Consider the following 7,288-nt stretch of genomic DNA (forward strand, 5'->3'; position numbering starts at 1 on the left):
CCCCCCCCCCGAATTTCTAGTTTCCTTTTTTTTTTTTTAAGTAGAAACACGAGAGAACCATGTTTGGAGTGGATAATTACATGTGGCCACACAGAGGAAGGGAACCATTTTTTGTTCATCTGTGTTGAAAATTTTCACAGTAAGTGTCTATGAAAAGCTCTCTGTCCTTAGCTGGTAAATGAGTTTCTATTTTTGTTGATAATTTACAAAGTTGTTTTCAGTATTACCAGCTTTTAATCATCCACGGATGGGAAAGTACCAGGCAACATGGAATTTTCCATTTCTTTCTTATTCCAAAGTTCCAGGCTGAAATGCAGCTATGCATCTTTATTGAAGGATAGAAGCAAAAGACCGCAGCTGGAGAAGGGATCTCCAGGCAAACCGCCTCCATTTGCATGAACACAACTCTCGGCTCCGCTGTGCTGGTGGGGACCACTCTGTATGGACTGCAGAGTTCCCAGACCCGGACCACCGTGCTGGACTTTTGCTAATGCCAGGAGCTGGCTTCTGTTCTGTCCCATTGGGTTCTGACCGCGGTCAAGAGCGCTGCTTAAGGTTGTGAGCTTTCCTTTGAAGAGACTACAACAGAAACGCAGGCTGGGCTACTCACCCTAACCTTACCCTCTCGGTATGGAGTGAAATGTGGACAGGAGCATTGCCTGGAGTTTCTCTGCTTCTCCAGCCACATCCTCATGAACAAATGAATTCCTGAGTACTGCATTTCCCAGGTACTATTATGTGGACTAATTTAGACAAGATGGTCCTAAGATAGCCATTTTTGTACATGATTTTACCAGTGATGAAGGGCTGGGCTGGGCTGGACACCCCGGCTGCAGTCTCCTGAAAGCAGCAGTGGGCTGGGCAGAGCTGGACAGCTGGCCCTCGGGGGGCTGTGTTGGCTCTGCAGGTCCTTCGAGTGCAGCACCTGCTCTTCCTCCATGGGCTGAACTGGATTCTGCAGAGCCATGCTACATTGCTTTCATTCATTCTCTGATAATCATGCTCAAAACACTCACAAACCCAGAGCGGTATGGCTCTGGACACAGGTTACTCACCTCAGTTGGAAGAATAAAGCAGATTTACTGTGTTGCACTGTGGGTACAGAATACTGCATGGGGTTCATTAGCATCTGCATCAATGGTTTGTGAAATCAGCAATAGATACTTATTAAGGGTCTATTTCGTCTATAAGAAAATTGAAGTTATATCTATTATGGTTTTAGTTCTTAAATTTTTGTAGAAATTTAGTTTATTTTTACAGATTATCCTCATGCTCAGGTAGACAAGAACTGCTTGACACATTTGTATCCATGTGTATGGATGTGCGCACACTTGTATATCACACTTCAGTGTCAACTGATGACAACCCTGACAAAAGTCTTCATTCTACATTTACCATTACGGCTCGATTGATTATTGATTGGTGGTACTGGAAATCCATTTGCACTGAGCTATGTCACCAGCGACGGTTTTGTTCAGCGACGGTTTTATTGTGAGACAGGGTCCCTGGGTGAGTTAGCCCCAATGTGCCACAAAGGACAAGGTGCCGTTCCTTGGAATACTTACAGCATGGGTCTGCAATAGTGTATTTTATTTTTCCTATTACATGAAGCATGAACACCTTCCCACACTAGCTTGGCATTGATGGAAGTCAGCCAGGTTTCAATAACTTAGATCAACCTCTGCTATTAGTTTGACCAAAATGGGCAAACAAGAGTGCAGCACAACCAAATCCACCAGCACCTGCGACTTGTGTCAGTAGCACGTTTCCCACTGTTGGAAAATACACAGTATCCTTTCCAAGCTAAAACCAACAGGAGGTATGTTACAGAGAGGCTCAAATGCTTCCTTACCATCATCATGATTCAAACGATAGCTGAGGAGACCATTATTGAGAAGCACCAATCAACCCTTTAATTTATTTGCAAATAAATATCTATACTTAGCCAAATGAATATCTGGCTATGGTTCTGCATGCAATAATGCAGGGAACTGCATGTAGAGAAGTGACTCATTTCTACCATAGTCCACTACCAGGTGGCCAACTCTTTCTCCCCTGTCATTCCTTACTGGGGAATATTTAACCCCACCCCTCTTTCCTGCACTCTAACATTTGCAGCTGGACTAATCAATGTTTCTATTTCTCTGCTTGGTGAGTCTTCCTTGCATGCAGTGCATACTTTTTCACCCACTATTGCTTGGTGACTTACATTTGAATTCTGCTTTGGCAAGTGTCCTTACCTCATCTTCTATCACCACGGTAATATCCATGCCACCCCGCTGAACTGGGCCTCTTCCTTGACACCAGAACTGAGTTTCCAGAGAGTTCACATGTTAGTGACTATTGGGCAGGCTCAATTCCGAATCAAGCTGAGTGCTAGGATTATTTTCTTTCTCACAATCCAAGACGTAAACCAAGGGCCGTCCAAGAGGACTGACTCTGTAATGGAAGGTAAGTGTAATTTTTTTCCTTCATGCTAGTAACCATTAATATTGCTCGGTGCATCACCTTGGGCCACAATTACTTTTGAAATATTTTGAATTAGCTTTTTGTCTTTACAATAAATTTCTAAGTTCTTTTTTCCCCTTTGTTGTTAAAATTTATCTGCAATTTGGGTCTTCCATACCTTAGTTCACTTAGCCAGCTAAATCTTTTTTCCACCTAGAACCATCTTTCTTACGCTTCTCTCAGCATCTTGTTACAATAATCAGACATGCTGCCTAGTGCACGGTACCAACTCCGGGAGTAAAGATTTTAATAAGAAGTAAGCTTTGACTGAGCAATATGAAATGATTATAAGGATCCTATCAAAGTGCTGTGATTCTCACAAAAGTTACATATTGAAATATGAATCTACATGAAAAACACAGGGTCCACTCCTGTCCAAATGGACTGCTCTTTGGAGAGCTGTAGGAAGGTTCATCTAGTTTTAGATATTGGAGGAACCAAAATGTATTCTAGTTTCAAGGAACTCTTTCTTAGGTTGACCAGAGGGTACTGGATTAGTTTCTAACCTGTACATTCATGAGTTTTCAAACAATGCTAAATTTGACACCATTTAATCAGAACTACCCTTGACATGCTTTTGAAAAACAGAAGGAAAATTGGGATTGGATATCATTTGAGAGTAGCATTTGATTAGCTCATTAATCTTATTAGTTGACTTGTCTCCTTTTCAGAACTCTGAGTTGTACCACACTACGGAATAATTAGTTTAAAAAGTGAAAACTGTGAATTGCCAACCCACTTCATGACATCTCCCACAGAAAGGGCTATTTTAAAGGCACATCCCAAACCCAGTGCAGAAATGAACAGTCCCTCCTCCCCCTGAAATGGAAAAGCAAAGTCCTTCCCCAGCCTCAGAGAAACCATTCTACTGTTTATAGGGTTACCTAAGTCCTTCTCCTCTCAGACAGAAATTGTAAATTCAATTTTGATAAGAGTGTCTGAGAGCTTTCTGAAGCATTCCTACATGGACTAGGGATTCCACAAAAATTTTTGTAAAAATACATGGTAGAAAAGTAAAATGGATTTCTAAATTGTGAAAAGGGAATGAGCAGAAATGCGAGCTGTGCTATCTGCCTACAAATCTCTTTCAGTGCCTTAAAGGCTGAGTTTAACCTTATCTCTTCAGCTTGCTAGAATCCAGGAATTCTACATTTCCATTCTCTGTTTGCAGGTGCTCAGAAGAGATCATGCAATGCTTCCCTTCTCTCCTAAAATGCTGGCATGCTGCTACACAATATTTCTCCCACAGCAAATCACCTTTTTGTGACTAAGCAGTAATGTACACACGTAGACATATATAAGCTTACACCACAGCTCCAGGCTTTAGAAGTGAGGGAAAGACACAATTAGGGTGTGGGTTCTGTGTTGCCTTTTGTCTTACTTCTTCTCAAGTCTGTGGCTTGCGGGCTTAGCTGCTAAACTCAGTTAAATACACTTTCCTGTCCCAACCCGGGTTCACATTTATTTTCTCCCAGCAGCCTACTGAAAAGTCAACTACTGTAAAGATGGAATTATCTTGTCAGAGATTGTAACATTAAATTACTCTAGGGAAGCATGCAGGTGCAAAAGATGTTGTTTTTTTCATGCAAATTCTGGGTTTCCAATCCAAACACAACTAAATTGCACATCTACCATGAGGACTAAAAATAACATTGATGCAGTCAGATTGTGTGTGTGTGTGTGTGTGTGTGTGTGTATTTAAATCCAACTCTGTAAAATGCATTGCTTTTGGATCAGAATAGATACATCTAACTTTTCTCAATGTCCTAGATTTTGATAATTTACATGTTAATCATTTCAACAGTACATTTAATGTTGATAGCACAGTTTTCTAATGTCAGTGTAGGAAAGCCAAGCCATTATGTTTAGAAATAAAAACTGATGAATATTACCAGGAGAATAATTACACAGAGAGCAGGGTATATTTTTTAGGCATCACTGATTTATTTTTCAGCACTTCTCTGTAATATAAGAACAACATTCTCAGTTCTTGTGAAATATTAAAAAATACAAAATATAACTCATGGTAATGTTATAAATGTCATTCACCAACACAAACTTCACGAGGAATATCAGCTTTCTTCCCTGCTGTATGATGTAAGAATATTCAGGACTAACTGTATGAAAATAGCTTTAGAGATTTAAGATTTAGGAAACAGCTAGCACTTTGCCTGGGAGCCGCTGTCCGTGATGAAAGAATGGAGGTTCTGGAGGCATGACCAAGAGCGTCCAGTGTGTGAGCCCGGCGGGACCTGCGGCAGTACACGCTGAGGACAGGGCTGATGTTTGAGGAAGACACCGTTTCTGCTTCAAGGGACATCTTCACACTTTCCTTCCAGGCAAAAGGAAGTTACAGGGAGAGAAGTAAATGGCTAAGTGTTTAAATGAGGTGTGTGTGTGTGTGTGTGTGTATGTGTGTGCAACTAAAGGGTAAGGAAATGTCACATTGAAACTTGCATATTTAATAAGAAATTAAGAGGGATGGTGATAACACGGGGGGGGGATTTAAAGGGAGAGTATTGGTAAACTCTTCCAAACTTGACACAGTGCATGATGATTAGATTGAGGAAACTTGCCATGTCTGGTGGATGGTTAAGTCTAATAAATTATCTGAGAGAATGTGCAGAATTTCAAACAATGGAAAAATATGCTGCAAGTGAAGAGGAAGAAAATATGGACAACTTTTAAAAGTTAAAGAAGCAAAGAAAACAATAAAACACAATTGAGAAACCTATGTAGTTGAGAGGAATGTTAGCAAAACATTTAGATAAAAACTGATTATTAAGAAGACTCTCTAGGTCCAGGGATTTAGCTCAGCGGTTCGGTGGCCTGCCTTGCAAATGCAAGGACCTGAGTTCAATCCTGGGTATCCCCCCACAAAAGAAGACTGTAGCTTCTTTTCATAGATTCCCATGGTTTGTTAAAATAAGTTAAAGATATCACTTCAGGAAAAAGCTACATGGTGCTTTTCCTCCAGCAACACACTTCCTCAAGAAGGGTGAAAATACAGTTTCAGTTCTACAGAAATAAAGCAAGAGGAGGCTGTGAGAACCACTGACCTGCAAATAAATGAGAACACTGCAAATTTTATCAGTCTTCCCTAGTTCTGCTTCATAAATATGTTAATACCATCTTCTAAAAATATAGACAGTATTGGAAATAGAAACAAAAATGGCAAATTATATTATATAGTTGGAAATAAAAAAATTAAAAGAAACTATTAAATAATTCACTGGTTAAAGAAGTAATGTTAATGGTACATTTAGAATGGAACAGCATTACACAAAATATTTAAAATTCAGGCCGCGGATTTAGCTCAGTGGTGCCGCCACCTGCCTCACAAGTGCAAAGTCCTGAGTTCAATCCCTGATCAAAAAAAAAAAAAAAAGTATTTAAAACTCAGAAAAAAAAATATGTTGAAAGGATTTATAATAAATATTAGCACTCTGGGAGGCTGAGACAGGATGATCACAAGTTTGAGTTCAGCCTGGGCACCTAAGAAATTTAACAAGGTCATGTCTCAAACGAAAAAAAAAAAAATGTTGGGAAAGAGCTCAATGTGAAGATTCTAGTTTCAATCCCCACTACTACAAAGAAACAAACAATGATTATGATAAAGAATAAGAAATAATAAAGAATTATAAGCGTCTTTCTACATTCAAATCATAAATCAAAACAGTAATCTGGTTGACAGTATAAAGAAAAGCGCATGTATCTATCAGAGTAGAATGTGATTATACAAAAACAGATATAAAAACTGGGGCACTTGGTTGTTTCAACAAAACTTCAAGTTTTTTTTAATTAATAAAAACAATAGAATTGCATTCACTGATGAAAGAACAAGAGGACAATTTTACAGACAGAAAAATAGATTAGCTGATACTTGATTTTGGAAATGACATACAAACAATCTTTTTTTTTCAGCTTTAATTGAGTTTATTGGTACATTTTAGGGATACAGTACAGTTACATTCATTGTTGGGATCTTGTACCTCTACATGACAAGTCTTGATTCTCATTTTTCCCCTTACCCTTGCCCTGCCTTCACCCCCTCCTCCCCTCTCCATCTCCAAACACTTTATTTCTATCTTTTCATTATCTCACATTTTTTTTCTTTTCCCTTATTACCCTTCCCCTACCCATCTCACCTTCCCTACACCTTTAGCTCCTTTCTTCCCATTTCTAAATGTCAGCAATCTGATTATGATCTTATGTATTATTGTTGATTATTCACACCAGGGAAACTATTAGGTATTTACACATGTGTGACATTTATTTCACTTAAGATTATATCTTCAGTATGTATCCATTTTCCTATGAATGCATCTATTTTCCCATTATTTATGGCTGAGTAATATTCCATTTTATAGAAAAACCACATCTTCTTTATCCAGTTTCCAACGGATGGGCAAATGGGCTGTTTCCAAGATTTAGCTATTACAAACTGTGCCGCTATAAACATGAGTGCACATACTTCTCTGTGATATGATTCTTTTAGTTCTTTTGGAAAGATACTCAGCAGAGGGATGGCTGGGTCAAATGGAACCTCCAGTCCAAGCTCTTTGAGGTATCTCCATATTGATTTCCATAGTGGTTGCACCAGTCTGCACTCCCACCAACAATGGAAAAGGGTTCCTTTCTCTCCACAACCCCGCCAACATTTGTTATTGTGTGATTTCTTGATAGCAGCCATTCTTTGTGGGGTGAGGTGGAATCTCAGTGTTGTTTTCATCTGCATCTCTTGAATGATCAGTGGTGTGGAACATTTTTTCATATATTT

General features: G+C 39.2%; 2 long non-coding RNA genes across 3 annotated transcripts in view; both read left to right on the plus strand.

Annotated features, from left to right (window-relative positions):
• The first annotated feature begins 104 nt into the window (after positions 1–104).
• LOC104862695 overlaps positions 105–7,288 on the plus strand; it is a 61,673-nt gene continuing 54,489 nt past the window's right edge. Inside the window, exons 1-2 of one of the 2 annotated variants that reach the window (XR_780403.2) lie at positions 105–139; positions 300–728. This is a non-coding gene — a long non-coding RNA (uncharacterized LOC104862695). Of the gene's footprint in view, positions 140–254; positions 729–7,288 lie in introns of those variants that run through there. The other variant, XR_780402.2, reaches the window with a different exon arrangement.
• LOC104862694 overlaps positions 740–7,288 on the plus strand; it is a 21,332-nt gene continuing 14,783 nt past the window's right edge. Inside the window, exon 1 of the long non-coding RNA XR_780401.2 lies at positions 740–2,451. This is a non-coding gene — a long non-coding RNA (uncharacterized LOC104862694). The remainder of the gene's footprint in view (positions 2,452–7,288) is intronic.

The sequence above is a fragment of the Fukomys damarensis genome, unplaced genomic scaffold (assembly GCF_012274545.1).
Source record: "Fukomys damarensis isolate Sample0158 unplaced genomic scaffold, DMR_v1.0_HiC HiC_scaffold_17, whole genome shotgun sequence".
Classification (NCBI taxonomy): Eukaryota; Metazoa; Chordata; class Mammalia; order Rodentia; family Bathyergidae; genus Fukomys; species Fukomys damarensis.